The 16561-nt window shown below is 45.2% G+C and overlaps 1 protein-coding gene across 2 annotated transcripts in view; it reads left to right on the forward strand.

Moving 5' to 3' along the window:
- Nedd4l (NEDD4 like E3 ubiquitin protein ligase) overlaps positions 1-16561 on the forward strand; it is a 338079-nt gene that overhangs the window by 128651 nt on the left and 192867 nt on the right. The gene's annotated exons all lie outside the window — the stretch shown is intronic.

A 16561-nucleotide genomic window follows, 5' to 3' on the forward strand; every position in this document is an offset into this window, starting at 1 on the left:
TCTCTTCAGACCCTTCCCAGCCTTAACATTCCTTCTCCTTGAGCTTAGGGCACGACCCCTCTGGGCTGAGGGTCTTTGTGTCTTTTTGGCCAGTTGTTACACAGAAAAGCAGTGGAAAATGTTAGAGAATCACTGTTATGTTTTGTGGCTGGCTTTGAACAAAAGAGGTTCTACTTTTGATGATCTTCCTTGAGGAGGAGAGCTCATTTCTTTCTGGCTTGCTTCATGGGTGAGAGCAATGTGGGTCTGAAAGTCGTTGAAAACCTGGCTTCAGAGACTTTTCACTTGGGTCTATTGTTTCTGGAGTCCCAACTAAATAAATGGACATGGCTGTGTGCCAGTCGCCTGCAGGCCGTAGTGTATCGTATGGGCTATTGATTTTCTATAGCAGATAGATTTAGAACCAGGAGTAGGGTGTCAATAGTGTTTGGTCACAATTTCTAAATTAAACTCTTTAATGGACCTTCTGCTGGTGAATGACAGAGAGTAATTTTGCTGGTGTTGACTTTTAGAGCATGAGGGAGTTGGATTCCTAGATATTACAGCAGCTTTTATTTATTTTTCTTTTCAGGGGCAGCAAGCTTAAATATAGTTTATGAAACTTTTCAATGTACACTACAGAATTGAAGATGCTGGACAGTGGATACATTTGCGAAGTGTTTTTATCTTAGTGAAAATAATTATTCTCACTGCTCTGTGCATAAGACACATGAATAATAACTGAAGTTGAATCCATGTTCATACAAGCAGATGCAGGTATATAACTGTATATTAAAATTAAATTATTGCCTGATTTCCTTCCTAAATATTTTTGGAGACTTATGACCTTAGTGCAAATGATGTTTAATAAGGAATCTACAATCTGTAACTGCCCAGTAAATTATTAAAGGGTTGGCATTCTTCCTGGAGGACCTTAGCACAGTTGGTAAACATATGCCTTGACTCTAGTGCGTGTTCCTGTGTGGTTCAGAGAGGCCAGGGTGGTGAAGATGCCCCCAGGGCTCTTTTCATTTCCCTGCCTCTGTGTTCTAGGTACGTTGTTGGGCTTCCCCTATTGTACAATTATGATCTTACATCACGGTCATTACAATACTTACAATTGGTCATTCATGGTGAGAAAGTACAGACGTGCAAAAGAAAGACTTCCAAATGTTAGTGGTTGGGTAAGAAATCAAAATGGGCAAAATCATTTTTAACAACACTCAGTCAGAAAGCAGTATTATTGGTTGTGTCAAGACGCCCCCTCTTCTCCTAGAGTAATTTGAAGGTTTCTTGAAAACAAAGACTTAGTTGTTTATGTGTGCATATGCATCCATATGTATGATGTGTCTATATGGAAGTCAGAGGACAACTCTGTGGAGTCAGTTCTCTCCCTCTTCTTTTGTGTGGGTCCCAGGGATTGAACTCAGGCTGCTGGATATGTGGGGGAAGCACCTTTTACCCACAGAGCCATCCCACCAGCTCAGGTGAAGTGATTTTGAATATAGTGTATCCTAACAATATAGAAACTGCACATTTCTCTTTTTCTGGAGCAAGCTCCCCATAGTATAACTTCATGTTCTCTTGTTATTAAGTGTATAAAGAGACCATCCTGTTCTAAAAATGAGACTTCTGCTACCTAAGATACATAATTTGGATTGTCTTTACAGTTTCTTGGCCTGGAATGTCAAAAATCTTTCGTGTTCTTCTTTCTCTGGAATCATCCATCCATCCTCACACCCACTCTGGGAACAAGTGTCCTCAGTTCATCTGGTTCTCAGTGTTTGGAGAGGGGACTGTCTCTCCTGGAGTCCATCTTAATTAGGGTTACTGTTGCCGTGAAGAGACACCATGAGCAAGGCAACTCTTATAAACAAAAGCATTTAATTGAGGGCTTGCTTACAGTTCAGATGGTGAGTCCATGAGCATCATGATGGGAAGTGTGATGGCAGGCAGGCAGGCATACACACAAGCACGCACGTGTGACAGGCACACACACAGCAGACAGGCAGGCAGGCACCGCCCTGGAGCAGTAGTTCAAGAACTTATATCTGATCTACAAGAAGGAAGCAGAGAGAGAACCAACTGGGATTAGTTTTGGCTTTTGAAACTTCAAAGCCCCAGTGACACACCTCCTCCAACAAGGCCACACCTCCCAATCCTTCCCAAAACAGTTGCACCAACTAGGAACCAACCATTCTTCTTCTTTTTTTCCCCCCAAGACAGGGTTTCTCTGTGCAGTTTTGATGCCTGTCCTGGATCTCACTCTGTAGACCAGGCTGGCCTCGAACTTGCAGAGATGCACTTGGCTCTGCCTCCCAAGTGCTGGGATTAAAGGCGTGCGCCACCCAAGGCGGAACCATTTTAATGTATGAACCTATGCAGACTGTTCTCATTCAAACCACTACAAGGTCCATGCTTGCTTGCTTCTTCTGTCCTTCCACTGAGCATCGGCTGTATTCCATCCTTGGCAAGTCTTTCAGTGATGGCTGAGGTGGTGACATTGACGCAATGCTGCTCATGAGGCCCTCCGTTGTGTTCTTCACACCTAGCCCTCAGCTTCTCCGAAGAGCTGCAGTCAGTCCTTTGTGTCCTCAGAGGCGCCACTGATTCTCTGTCATGGTGGCCGCGCATCTCCCCAGCTTCCCCCTCTGTGTGACCGACCTGTCTCCTTCCTGTTTCCTTTGGTCCAGATCCCAGGTCTCTGCACCCCCCCTTTCTATACAGACAGGCCTTGGCATTGGTCCCTCCCAGGTGGTGGCACTGAGCAACCGAGATGAGATCTTTTTTTTCCCTCTCTGGCCTTCAGGTTCATCTGAGTAGGAGACATGTCTTCTCTGTTGGTTGCGGTCCCATGTTGAGCCAGGACACCAAGTCCATGAAACAGTTATCCACTTATTCTCTGTATTGGTTACTTTTCTCATTGCTGGGTCAAAATGCCTGACAGAGGTACTTGAGAGAAGACAGGCTTATCGTGGCTCACAGTTCAGAAGACCCGTGGCAAGGGCAGCTGGGAAGCACTCACAGCTGTAGGCGGGAACAGCATGGGCTCCTTACATCTTAGCACTAGACAGGAAGCAGAGGACTCCGGCCAGACCCGAGAGGATATGCCATCAAGGTCTGCCAGCAGCAGCCCATTTCTGCTGGCCAGGCCACTTTAAGGTTTTACAACCTCCCCCAACAGTGCCACCACCTGGGAACCAGGTATTAACATTGACATCTGTGGGGGACATTTCAGGCTCAAATCATAGCCCCACGTATCCCCTGCTTGCATTTGGCAAACTAGAGCTCCATAAGTGGCTTGTCTCTATCTGCTCCTGTCTCTGGGCTGTGCTTCTTTTCTGTTCCATGCTCTCCATGCTAACCTTGCATGCCCATGGTGTTACTGTCTGAATTTTCTTGTTCCTTTCGTAATTCGTTAGGTATCTTTCAAATATTCTCATGCTATAAAATAAATACAGTATAAATCTTAATAATATGAAATTTTCTGTAAGTGCACATTGCATTATTTTTAGCTCCTCCTTGACTTTAAGATTAGCACGTATGCACTATTTTAAAGTGAAGCCCCATTATATTCTCCGTTCCACTCCCCTCAAGTTCTTAGAAGTGGGAACTGTGAAGCATCCCTGTGTGAAGGCCTCTTGAGTGGTTGTCCTTCTATCTGCACAGGTCTGCAGTGGGACCTACAGCTCCCCCTGGTGGCAAGATTGCTAGGTGCATTTTCATTCTCTGTGGCTCACTTTCTTACTTTCTAGTAACAGTCGATGTGCTGCTGTTGATTTTCAGAGTGACCCTCAGAGGACACCGCCACCAGCAGCAGCAGTTTTAAATTCCTAGGTCTTACAAGTTTTGCTGGTTATTTCTCTGGTATTGCTTGAGTATTATTTTTGTGCTTTGATGAAATCCTGCTGGGGACGGGGGAGAGACTCAGTGAGTCTTGGTGGAGGAAGTCTTGGGTACTCTGCCTAAATGGCTCTATTTCGGCAAAGGCCTTAAAACTGGGCAGCTGTGCCCAGAACACCCACTGGTTTGTGCTAACATCCTTTCCTTCCATTTAAAGTCTTAAACACTGACGAAGCAGCTGAGAGGAAGGGCCAGGGGACAGAGAGTGGGGAGAGACATGAGAACAAAGTGCCATGTGGGATGATGGGAACGCAGATTTTGCAAATGTTAACTTTGGTTTCAGAGCTGGGGGTACCGTTATTATGGCCTTTCAGTGATCTTGGAATGGATGTGTTTTTAATATTCCTGTTTTTAATCAGAAGATGGTTCATTCTAGTAGGATAATGGTTTCAGGACAGCCCCCAAGGATGCTGAGATTGTATAAATACAAACTTGGACTGTTCATTTTCTCGCCCTTGAGAAATGAATGAACGCATAAATAAATGAACATACTAAAGTGATTTCAGTTAAGCTTAAAAAAAAAAAAAAAAAAAAGCTTTTCCCCCCAGTGGTATGGTGCTTCCTGACCCCTATGCTAGCACATGAGAAATGTGCTGGGAGTCACCTGACCACCAAGTGGAAGTCAAGGGTCTAGAGGATGGGACATGTTCTTATCAATCACTTTGAGGCCATCCATCACTGTGGCCCGTGGCCTCAGTCTCCAGCCTGTCTCAGCCCCCTTTCTCCTGCTTGATTTACCCTCCAGGTATTCATGTCTGAAGCTTTACCAGCAGAAGCAGCTAGGTAGAGCATGGTCTTGAAAACCGCAAGTGGGCGGTTGGCAATGTTGGTGTCCTTCGTTCAGCTATAAGTACTGCAGGCAGGCCTGAACTTGGGCAGACACAGTCAGGATGAGAGCTGCCTTGAGGAAATCCCACGGAAGAAGGGCGTCTGTTGTTTCCTGTCTTCAGGAAAGAGTTGCAGCACTACCAGTAGAATGCATGTCCTAAGTCATTTTCCATGTTCTACCGCAGAGACCCAGCAGACATGAGATGGGCGATCTTTTTAATGTTAAGCTCACCTATTATTTATAATATTGAAAGTGATGCATGCTGGGGGAAATCTCAGTAGAAATGCATGCGGCAGGAAATGAGAGACTTCCTTAGCCCTTTCCCTCCATCTCACAGAGGCCATCCCCTTGGGCATTTTTGTGGTTTGATGTTTTCCCTCTAAAATTCAAATATTGCTAATGTTACTGGATTAGAGACCAGGGTAGTTAAAGGTGATTAGGCCTGGGAGTTCCCTGAGGGAGTGGGATTAGAGGCCTCATAAAAAGCTTCCCTGAGGGAGCTTTCTCTCCTTGTGTTGACAGAGTGCTTAACCCAGGAGGTTGCAGCCCTGTGCAAACCCAGGGTATTGTGGCTCTGGCTTGGGTCTTTTAGCCTCCAAAACTGTGGGAAATAAGCATCTGTCTTTATGAATTAGCCAGCCTCCAGTGTTGTTTTAAGGAAGGATGAAATGGACCAAGACAAGGGTAGCCTCCAGAATCTTTCTCTGTATGTGTGTGATAGGAGAAGTGGATGGAGGATCATACTGCTTTGTCTAATTGACTTGTTTTTATGTTTGTTTGTTTTGATGAGGTTTTGGTTTGAGTCAGTCTTACTCCATAGCCGAGGCTGGCCTAGAACTAAACCATTCTGGAGGTTAGCCACCCTCGATCTGTCTCCCAGCAGTCTTCCTACCTCAGACTCCCAAGTCCTGGGATTATAGGTGTGAGCTACCATGCTCTTACTTATTTTCACCCCAGGGTTCATGGCTGAGCTGTTTCCAGCTCACTGCACACATCTGTCTTAGCATTTTTCTATGGCTGCACAGTGTTTGTGACTGGTCATCAGCCGCCATGCTGAAAGGCAGTTGTCACACTGAGACCCCAGGGAGGCAGTACTCAGCATCAGAGTGTATGTGACCCTCACTGTTGCTGTAGTTGGAACCTTGCCTTTTGTGCCTTAAAAATAAAAAGAGATTTTTGAGCCCATATCATGTTCTATGTGCTGTGGATAGGAATTAGACATTAGGCAAGGTCCGTGCCTGCTCAGAACACTGCTTTCATCTCTGAAGTCATTAGCTACCTGCAAGGGGAACTACCTTGAAAGACCTCCCCCCCCCCATCAACTTTCTATTGGGTTGCCTAGAGGAATCTATCTCCGCATAGGATAGATGTTCCAAGTAGAGGTTGCTTGGACAGTGCCAACTGGCCTGAGTGCCAGTGGTTGGATGGAGGATGGCACTTATATTGGTATTTCCAACACTCTTTTTTAGCTAGGAGTTAATAAGCTGTGTATCATCCTTCACTGTGCATCTGACTGGGTGGAACAACTGTCTCCTGAACTCAGCACAGTTTCCCACTTGGGATGGAGTACTCTGGGTGTCTTGCTCACCTGGTTAGACCTTCACTTTAGAGCATAGTCCTGTACCCCTGTGGATGCCTCTACATTTTACTCTTTCTTACATCTTCTCGGACCACTTTTTCACACTTGATTTACTCTGGCTTTCGTTTGATTCACTATAGCTTTGCAAAAGGAAAAACTTAAAAATTTCAAAGAGAAACACTAGTTGGAGTCATCTTAAGTTCTTTAACATCTGTCTTCTATCTTCATAGTCTGTTTTTATTCATTTTAACTCCTGTAGTCAAGTTATAAAAAAAAAAAAAAAACCAATTATGAAAGAAACAACTGCCTGAATGAGGTGGGTTTGGAAGGCGAGTAGCCGTTAAGAGTGTTCAGCTCCAGTAAAAGACTATTTTCTAGTCAGACGGTCAGGTTGTTGAGTATGCTCTCTGTAGGCCAGGGTGTGAAGGTACAGTTAGTGGCCTTGCTGTCTCAGGTTAGGTATGTCAGTGGGTACAGCCACTAGCAGTGTGGAAGGGTTTGTCAGAATGGCCAATGCCTGCACTGTTAGATCCAGCCCATCCATTCTATTTTTCTGGCAGACACACAGGCATAGGTGTCCAGTGAGAGACCGACAAGAATGTCTGTCCCTTGGTTGATGGAGGAAAAGATTAAAGACTGAAATGTTCATTAAAAAGTAGCTGATTCTGACCCTCTGGATAAGTGAGACAGTTAATCAGCCGAACTTGATCTGTTTGGGAGGCCCCCAGGCAGTGGGACCGGGACCTGTCCTTAGTGCAAGAACTGGCTGTTTGGAACCTGGGGCCTGTGTAGGGACACTTTGCTCAGCCTGGGTGAAGGGAGGAGGGGACTGGACCTGCCTGGACTGAATCTACCAGGCTGAGCTGAATCCCCAGGGGAGTCCTTGCCCTGGAGGAGATGGGAATGGGGGGTGGATGGGGGGAGGGAGGTCAGGGGAATCCGTGGCTGATATGTAAAATTAAATTAAATTATTAAAAAAAAAAAGTAGCTGATCCTGTGTTCAGAAATCATCATCCCTGCCCATCTCCCCTGCTGGGTTTTTATTCAGGCAAGGTCTCTGCATCAGATTCAGTTCTACCGGCTGACAGTCACAAGACAGAAGTTTGAGTATGTAGATAGAACTTGAACACTAGAGTTGCACATTGGGTTAATGATGTTCAAATCTGACTCCACAGTAGAACCCGCAGAGAACATCCAAAATATTTCACTGGGGTCTTATCCTAGAAACTGATTTATTAAACAGCTTGAAGGAAGACACAGGGAGTCAGGGTCAGGAGCCATGTGAGCTCAGCTCTGCTGTTGGGGAAACTGAGACTCAGAAAGGCCACTTGTTACCTCAAGGCTCTATCTAAAGTTACAGAAGGGGCGGGACCATGACTCTGGCATGGCCCGAGTTTAGCATAACATGACTATTGCTCTCCCACGTACTACATTACCTTGTTCTGTTCTTGACCTTTCCCATGATACAATGTTGGTGGGTAAGGCCTGCACCATTCCAGGGCCCTCCAGGACCATTGGAAGAATGGACATTATGCAAATGTACATTTCTTGTGTGTTATAGACTGTCTCTTTGCACAAGCAATCTGTATTTGTTAGTCTTGCAAGTAGACGATTCCAGGACTTTCTACCGAAGTCCCTCGCATGCCTTGTACTTATTCAGTCTGCTGTGTTGGGATGGAAGTGCGGGGTAACTTTTTGACTTCTATTCAGTCCTGCTCTCTTGAATCAGAAACGAAGCCTTGACCTTCTCCCGCAGTCCCCTTTGTCCAGTAGGAGGACTGGGAACAAAAGGTGCTTCTTTCACCTTCCCAGGGCTCCCTCTCTGGGTTTCTAGCCCTCCCAGACAACCCAGGAAGCCTTTATCCTCTTCTGATATACAGTGAGCAGCTGACACCTCCTGGGAATCTTGAAAATCATTCCCCAAAGAAACCACTCTGCAGCAGATGCCTATTTTTAGACTTCATAAAGCTCACATCAGATTTGTGCTGCCTTTTTCTCTCCGCGCTAAGCCTGCTGTTTGAAAGACAGCAGGTTCTTTTGTCTTTAAAGTTCAGCACTGTCTGGCTAGCTCCCACCTTGAACTCTATAGCCCTGGAATGCTCCGGGGCCTTTTCTTCCCTCATTCTGACCGAACTCCAAACCACAGGTAATAACCTTTACACCATAGAAGTAGAAACAATGCAACAGGGGTAGAAAGTCTCTTCCAAACGGTGCCACAGTCAAGTGAGCTAGAGTCTATTTTGGCATGCCTTAAGACTTGATCTGTCCCAGATGCATTTAAACTAATTCACTAGACTCCTTTGAACTCCCGGGCCTCTCCAAGCGGTTGCCTGAGATCAGAACACATTTGATGGTTAGTAGCATAAGGAGCTAACAAGTTCAATAGCAAACTGCATGAAACAGGATTGAGGTGTTGACTTGGAATCTTGACCATTTCCTGGTCAGTCTGGAGTTCTTCTTTCTTTGGTCAGCAACTTGGTTCTTTCTTTTATGTGCTCCCCTAGGTTGTAACTAACCACAGTCCTGTGACTTTAAAGGAAGCAATAAGCCCAAGAGTGAAAGGTAGTGCTAGAGTGTCTGTGTATCAGAAACACCATGAATGTATCTCCTGTACTGGCTAGTTTTAAGTCAACTTGACACAGGAGGGAACCCCAGGTAAGAAAATATACGCATGAGATTGGGCTGTAGGCAAGCCTGTAGAGCATTTTTTAAATTACTGATTGGAGGGCCCAGCCCATTGTGGGTGGGTCATCCCTGGGCTGGTAGTCCTGGGTTCTGTAACAAAGCAGGCCAAGCAAGCCATGAGGAGCAAGCCAGTAAGCAGCACCCCTCCATGGTGTCTGCATATCTCTAGGTTCTCGCCCAGCTTGAGTTCCTGTTTTGACTTCCTTCAGTGATAGACTGTGGATGTTGAAGAGCAAGTCAAATAAACCCTTCTCTCCCCCAGTTACTTTCGGTCATGGTGTTTCATCCCAACCATAGTAGCTTGAATTAAGACATCTTCTTTGTGTCCACTTCCCACCTCTACTTACTTTAACCTTTATATCCTTCATATTGGGTTATGCAACAACAACACATCAAGTCTCTTACTGAATAAAATTTTAACAGTTATTTTAAACTTAAGTTGGTAAAATATTTTGTATAGAATCCTCTCAAATTCACTTCAATAAAACTAAGCTAATTATTCTCGTGTGTGTGTGTGTGTGTGTGTGTGTGTGTGTGTGTGTGTGTGTGTGTGTGTGGTGAGGGGGAGATTCAGTCTGAGCATTCCTCCATAATCTTAAACATATGAAATGTTCCATAGGCCAAATCTGAGTGCTAATACAATGCCACAGGCATAAAGTTACCCAGCTAAGCTAATCATATAACGGGCAGTAGTCGAAACACAGGGAAACTGAAGATTGGTGTATGAAATGTTCTGCAGGCTGTGTGTACAAGCCATGTGTAAAACATACGTGGATTTCGTGTTTAGAATTGGGTTCCTACCCTCAAGATTTCTGAATAAGTCTGGAGTTCACATCACTTCTGTACCCTACGTGTGGGGGATAACTGATGCTCAGCCAGTATACATGGCTCGAAAACGGTGGAAAGGGGACAGAGCAAAAGACTGACATTGGAGCAAGCTGGCCAGAACCGGGGCTGGAATATGAGCTTCAGAGGTCCACCACTAGTGAGCCATTGTGCCATGTGGACCCCAACTCCCGATAAAACTATAGGACAGTATAAAGCTATTAGAATGGTATTGTAGAAATGTTCAGTTCAAGGGAATATATATATACTGTACACCTACCTTCAAAGGCTCAGCAATCACTGCAGAAAAGAGGACAGAAAGAGTGTAAGAGGTAGAATTGGTAGATGACTACAAGAAGACATTATCTTTGGGGCATCGTAGGACAGCCACATGTATGAACTTACGATGGCTATGACACCATGTGCCAAACATGTGCACAAGCCCAAGCCAGACCACATCCCAGCATGGAGAGGGGAGTTGGGTATGAAGTTCACTTCTTGGCTGAGATGTTGGCTGCTGTTAGGTGCTGAAAAAGGAAGGTCACTGTTCTCTAAGAGTATAGCCCCGATAAGTCGGCTGTATTCTAGTAGAAGGCCACACGTCCAAGAATGTTTGGGTAGCACACATTGGCCTAGATGGGGGATAAAACAAAAGATACAAAGTTGAGTGGGAAAGGGGGCAGAGATTTGAGTTGGGGGAGGGGGGAGTGAATGGGATCAATACACATTGTACAAAATTTTCACACAACTAATAATGAATTTTTAAAATGGTGTGGTAAAGAACTGTTTAATGATTTGGAATCATTCTGTGGCACAGAGTAAGAAGTAAGATGCACATGAGTAAGAAAAGTGTAATACAGAAATGTTGATCTGAGTGTCAGTACACTAATATCAGAGAATTGTGTTACCTTAGAAAAGCAGCTTCTGGGTATTTAGCTTTCATATGCACACATACACACAGAGAGATTTACTTTGAAATATATGGAAGTGTGTATGTGGGGGAATGTACACTTGAGTGAGGTGGTTGAGGCCAGAAGAGGGTGTTGGCTCCTCTGGAGCTGAAGTTACAGGTGTTTCTATAGATTTCCTCATGTGGGTCTGTAAACCAAACTCAGGTTCTCTGCAAGAGCAGTACAAACCCTTAACCACAGAGCCGTCTCTCCAGCTCCCTTTCATTCAAGTGTGTATATATATATCTATATCTATATAGATATAGATATATATAACAGTTCCTATAGCGTCGATAGCACCACACTGGATCTACCCAAAGGGCCAAGGAATAAATCTACATTGCTTTTATTGGAATTAGAAAGGGTTATTTTAGTTTTAGGAGATGAAGTTACCCATTTGAGTGATAACCTGTGGCTCTACTCATAGGAGAGTTTTTACACTTCCCTTTTGAAATCTCATACTCTGCCTTCAAGAACAATGTGGAACACAGAGCTGATCGACTCTGACAGACTTCCGAATGGACTAGTATTTAAAGCAGCCTGTGTGGATGAATAATGTCTTTGCCCATCTCCTGCATTTGGGCTTCCACAGAAGAGGCGGTAATGACTTTGACACTGATCTTTGCTTCTCCATCAGAAGCCTACTTTTTTATCACAGGGAACTAGGTAATGGAATGTGTTCAGAATTGTGTTGAAACTCTGAGCTCCAGGGCCTGGCCTCTGTGACTGCTATTTCAGAATTCAGAAACTGTGTTTATTTGGATTTCGTGGCTAAATTCCCTGGATTAGACTGTCTGAAAGCTGGCTCCAGTATAATTAGTAAATTACTGAGGACAACTTTAGTGCTGTTCTGTAGCAGCTTAAAACTTCATTTGTGAAATGTGCTCATTACGATCCAGTCACAAAGCTAGAACTCGATGTATTCAGAATGTTCAGCTGTATTATAGCATAGCTCATGGCAGTCGTTGAATACTTGGGAAAGTTAAGACCGGAGTGGACAGAGTGAAGCAAGCTGTGACGAGGATTCCCTGGGAAACCCCCAACAACAGTACAGTGGCTGGTAAACATACGGAAGGAGCCTGACAAGTGGTTGCTGAAGGGGATAGATAGTGTTTGATTTGAGTTGGCTTTTCAAGCCTGGGCTCCTAAGTCCTAAATCCTAAAACTGGAGGAGTGATGTCACCATAACACAGGGGGAATCCTAGAACCTAAATGCAGTGTTCAGGATCACAGATAATTTGGTGACCCAGGCACTGTCGATTGCCTGTAAAATGAGCCGTTAGTCACCAACAGGAGAGAAAAACGGAAGGGAGTTCATTGTGGTCAGCTTGCTGGTTTGGGTCAGGGTGAGGTGTTAAATTGTTTTCAAGCAGCTGGGCATTGGGGTACACGCCTTTAATTCCAGCACTCGTGTTGTGGAATATTACTTCATGTAAAGATGTGTTGCATTTGTTAAATGGTGTAAAGATGTGTTGCTTTGCCTGCCTAAGGCACCTGATTGGTCTAATAAAAAGCTGAGCGGCCAATAGCTAGCCAGTGGAGGAATAGGTGGGGCTGGTGGGCAGAGAGAAAAAGTAGGAGGTGGAATCTAGACTCTTGAGAGGAGAAAAGACGAGAGAAGAGGGAGAAAGAGAGGAAGACGCGCAGGGTCAGCCAGCCATAGAGTACGACATACAGACAGACAGAAAGGTAAAAAGTCCCAAGGAAAAAAATGGAGATGAAGAGAAGCAGGTTAAATTAATTTATAAGAGCTAGTGGGACAAGCATAAAATAAGGCCAAGCATTCATAACTAATATTAAGTCTCCATGTCATGATTTGGGAGCTGGTTGGTGGCCCAAAAGAAAGCCTGTTACACACTCGGGCAGCAGAGGCAGTGAGTTCAAGGCTAGCCTAGTCTACATAGTAAGTTCCAGAACGGCCAGTGCTACACAGAGAGACCCTGTCTCCCCTCCCCACCCCACCCCCATAAAAAGGGGGCTGGGGGATCATTAAGGTTAGTTCTAATTCCTAGCATATCAGGTTAGTGATTCAAGCTAACCCTTTGACAGGTTACCACTCACTCCAGGATGTGTGCTGGCCATTTGTCTGGATCCATGGTGCTTTTGCTTCCTAGCCAACCGAACATAAGCATCATTGCTTTTGTCCCATTAGTTGGTGGTGATGCAGCCCACAAGGACTTGCCTCTGTCTTCTGGCGGAGTTTAGTAGCACCCCACCCCCACCCCAGTCCATGCTGACTGACACTTTGTGAGGAGCTGTGGCAGAGATGGAGAGCAGAGGCGTGGGCCTGCAGAAATGAACGAGCTCTTGCCGAGTTGCATTCCCACTGGCCCATGAACATAGATCCTAGATACCCAAGTGTTTTTGCTGTTGTCTTTTAAGGAATTTTCTGTGTACAGACTCATAGGCGTGTCCGATATTTTGACATTAGAGCACAGCATTGTCATCTGTAAATACTCCAGAACCTCTACAGAATTCATTCTAGAGAACCATGCTGTCAAGCCATTCCCCACCCCAATCTTACAGTGTGTTAGGCCAGTTTGTGATTTTGTGTTAGGCTGTGTCCATAGCTACCCAGGGCACACAGCAGCATATTCTTTCTGTTGGCTTCACGTCTGGTTGTTTTGATGGATGTTGTCATGCTTCGGCAGAACACTGAGGCCTGCGTTGTGACGTTGGCCTTAGCGGTAACCTTGGGGTTGGTTGCAAGCTTTTGAAGTCCTAGAGACCGTGAAGAAAGCAAAGCTGTGAGAATGTATGCATAGGAGGGGGGTAGGTGTTGGAGTTTTTCATCCCTCCTCATTCTTTTTTTCAGTGGTACCTTGTTATGTAGCCCAGCCTGATGCTCTCAATCCACCTGCCTCAAGCTCCTGAGGCATTGATGCCTCATCGTCTTAAGTGCTAAGATTATAGGTGTATACCACCACACCTGGCTGAACCGTGATTCTTTTTTTCTTCTTCATTTATTCCTTTTTTTTTTAACCTTTTATTTTTAAAAGTTTATATATGTGTCCTATATTTACATCAGTCTCCTGCCCCCTCCAGCTCCTCTCATGTCCTTCATGTCTCCTCTTAAATTCATGGCTTCGTTTTCTTTCACTATTACTGTTACACAAACATATACATACATATACACAAATCAATACATCAATATAATGATTTGGAGGAACTGAGCTGGATCTGACCAGAAGCCTCCTCCCTGAGGATTCGCTTTCACGATACTAGAAATTGCTATGCAAGATGCCAGGGGAGAAAGTAACCAATAGTCCTACCCAGCTGTGATACCTACGAACCACAGCAGTAGCCAGAATGGCAGGATATCCCAAAATGCGATAGTAGCACCTATATCCTGATGCTAACTAACTAACAGGTGCCTAATTGGATTTAAGGCCCATTCAGTAGGAGCAGGGAATTCACTCCTGGTACTCTAAACCTAACCAGCTGGTGAGGGCATGGGACCTAAGGGAGCATCTACTCCGTCTGCTTTCCTAAACCAGTGTGATCTACATTGTAGATCTATAATGTACTAACTACATTAATACTTGCCCTTCGTAGGTGTCGCTCTCTCCCTTCATCAGAGAAGCGTTTTCCTGCAGACATGGAGACCATGGTCGACATGGACTTCCCGATCAAAGTGATTTTACAAATGAGCTATTTCTTGGGGCTGCTTTATATGTGTACTCTGACTAGAAGTCAGAGCTACTGAAATTTACCTCTTGATTATTCTAGTATCAAATTAAGCTTATTATAAATGAGATTTCCAGTGCTGCTGTTGCAGTAATACACAGTCAATACACGGGTGTAGCTGATGTGGCTACACAACAGGACCTCTTGACACTGTGTGAAGTCGTGACAGTGCCTGTCTTCCTCACTCAGCACTTCCCTCTTCTGTGACACTCCAGCCAAGGGCTGCTCCGTGTAAAGATCATGCCTGTACAGCTGCCATTCTCCTGGGCCTTCTGGCAGCTGCTTGTGAAACCTCCATTTACTGTGTTCTCCTGTTACTTTCTTATAAATTACAGTATCGTTTAAGAAACTTAGCTCAGGGGCATCTCTTAAATATGAATTTTCTAAATTTCTCCACAGTCCTAACTTGGGGTAATTTCCCTTGTTCATACTGGTATTCGTAGTTTATAGCTTGCTGAACGTAGCCTAGTCCAGATGAAGGAAGGGACGCATTTCATTTCAGAAGAGAAGTGGTGAGGAACATTGCATCACATGATCCCCAGTTGTACAGAACAACCTATAGGAACCCCTGAACCACTCACACCAGTGGTTCTCAACCTGTGGGTCATGACCACCCTACAGGAGGGGTTGCATATCAGACATTTATATTATAATTCATAATGGTAGCAAAATTACAGTTATGAAGTAGCAACAAAATAATTTTATGGTTGGAGTCAGCACAACATGAGGAACTGTATTAAACGGTTGCAGTATTAGGTTGGGAATCACTGCCTTGCATGCATTCACACACACACACACACACACACACACACACACACACACACACACACACGCTCTTAGGGCCCAGTCCCGAGGTGTTCTTTGATATTTCCATAATCTTAGCTGGTCTCTTCAGTGTACTTGGTAATGCCTTTTCCCCTTCAGTGGTGTTTCTGTTCTGTGGGGGGGGGGGGGGGGCATACTGGCTCTCACTTCTCTTTTCTGTGTGTGCTGAGAAGTTTAGTTTTATAACCACGCTCCCAGATGTTAGATGGGGAAGGAGAAAAAGAACTTCCTTTGTAAGTATTGGGGGGGGGGGGAATGAAGGTTGGAAATGAAATCTGATGGGAAAGAATGAAGGTTGTCCTTGAGCAGCCAGGCTGGCTATCAGGGGTATTTGTGACAGAGCAGGAATTCCATGGCTGCCTCTCTAGAGTGGCATGAGGGTGGAGTAGGGTTCATGACTGCAGTATGCAAGGGCCACCAGCAGATGGGGATGGCAGTCTCTTGGCCCAGGTGGGACCAAGCATCCTCTTATCCTCGTCCTCATCATTGAAGAGTGGTACTGTCAACTGCCTCTCAAAGGGAAACCCAGTGGAAAAGACCCTGGCTCTGCTGTCAGATCCCCCTCTCTGCATTCTTGCCCCTTAAAACGGGAGCATGTCCCTGACTTTGAAGTGGGGATTTACACCAAGCCTTGGCCAGAGCCCCGCTCCCCTCCTCGGGCTGCGTCTTGGTGTCCCCGGCAGGACTGAGTCTGAGGGATCACGAGTGCTCTCTCTCTCTCTCTCTGACCATTGGATTCAAACCTTAATTTAACAGTGGTGTTCCCAGCCTGTTGGAGACGTTGGTGAAAGGCGAAACATCTTGTGTTAATAAGTGTGCACCGGGGTATGGATTTGTTTCGTTAGCCGTGCTGGGGATGAAGCCAGGGCCTCTTACCTCGCACAAGCTCCGCCAGCCCACACTTAATGCCTCTTGAGTCAGTCTCCACACTGAGGGAAGGGGAAGGAGGGAGCCAGCTGAAGACAGCAGTTCAGCGCTGAAGGGTGAGGGGATGTAGAGGGGTTAAATGCGCCTTGATGGCAGAATGTTGTTCTCAAGAACACCAGGATCTCACTGATTCTCACCACAGGGCAGGAAAGAGGTTCTCAGGGCTTCATTTGCCAAGCAGGGATCAGAGTGGTTCAGAAATGTGCTCAGTGTCAGTTAAGCTAAAAAGGCAGCTAGTTTTAGTTGGTAAGAATTAGGGCTCATTTCATCTTTATGGGGATGATGAGAAATATCTGCCGGGGTATTCTTGCTTCTTTATGTATTCTTCCTAACGTTGGTGTGGACTAGTCTAGGAAGCACTCTGGAGGGGTA

Source organism: Peromyscus eremicus, chromosome 19, assembly GCF_949786415.1.
Source record: "Peromyscus eremicus chromosome 19, PerEre_H2_v1, whole genome shotgun sequence".
Lineage (NCBI taxonomy): Eukaryota > Metazoa > Chordata > Mammalia > Rodentia > Cricetidae > Peromyscus > Peromyscus eremicus.